We start from the raw sequence: 1321 nt of genomic DNA, 5'->3' as shown, positions 1-1321 counted from the left end.
ATGGTAACATTTAATGAAGATACAACATTTAGCAACTTATTGCTACACTTAGAGGTGCCTCTCTTCTCTTTTATAACTTGTAAATGAATGCTTTGATATACAAGTGCTTTGGATTACAAGCATGTTTCTGGAATGAATTATGCTTGCAAACCAAGGTTTTACTGTACAAGTCTAGTAGCATTTAACAAAAATCATGTAATGATGTTATAAACACATATCTGCAGTAAATGTGTGATATACCTGAATGAATCTTTAATTAGCGCCTAAGGCTCTCACTCACTGCTGTTCATAGTGTGTATTTGATGAACGGAGAAGCTCTCCCTGCTTGTGCTGGATTACAGTAAATAATGATTAGCCAACACAGCGCCTACTTTCCAGTTTGTCCAACGAACACTAAGACAGGGGTACAATCTAAAAAAGTAGCAAACATGTTTCGGGGGTCCAGGCACCCCTTTCACCAGAGCTTTTTTACAGCAGCCTTCTGAAAAGACCCATGCTTGTAATTCACACTGGAGAAAATATAGGCCCAGATTCACGTAGATTTGCCTATTCTCAAAGAACTTGCGCTTTAAGTTACGCCGGCGTAGTGTAACTGGGCCGGCGTAAGCCCGCCTAATTCAAATGTGGAAGTGGTGGGCGTGTTTTATGGAAATTAATTACTAATTGACGCTTTTAACGAACGGCGCATGCGCCGTCCGTGGATGTATCCCAGTGTGCATGCTCCAAATTACGCCGCAAAGACTCAATGCTTTCGATGCTTTTAATGATTTAAACAGGCACATTTAAGTATGCAGGCATTAGGGGGTAAAGCTGTCCACATAGACAATCCTCCCTACTGCCATCATCCTTTCCACACTGCGCTCCATGATTCCTTCAAGTCTCGCTTTCAGATTGCTCTACTGCAGGATAGTCTTCCAGATCACGATTGCAGACTGACGGCAGTTCAGGGGATGGTGGACAGCTTTACCCTGGATCCCTGCATACTTAGATGTGCCTGTTTTAATCATCAACCATGCGAGTTGCTAAATGTTGTACCGTCATTAAATGTAACCATATTGCTACACTTGGAGGCGCCTCTCTTCTCTTTTATACTCTGTAGCGCCTGATGATGTTGCTTCCAACCCCCTTGTGGAGGCTTCTATTTGTGGATGGACATTTTATGGTTACGCATATTGGTCACATTGCTATAATCTTTTTATATGGCCTATAAACTGAAACTATGAATAAATGGTTGTGGAACAAATCATTTATGTTTACATTATTTCTTATGGGAAAATTTGCTTTGATATACGAGTGCTTTGGATTACAAGCATGTTTCTGG

Source organism: Rana temporaria, chromosome 3 (genome assembly GCF_905171775.1).
Source record: "Rana temporaria chromosome 3, aRanTem1.1, whole genome shotgun sequence".
Lineage (NCBI taxonomy): Eukaryota > Metazoa > Chordata > Amphibia > Anura > Ranidae > Rana > Rana temporaria.
This window is presented reverse-complemented; position numbering follows the sequence as displayed.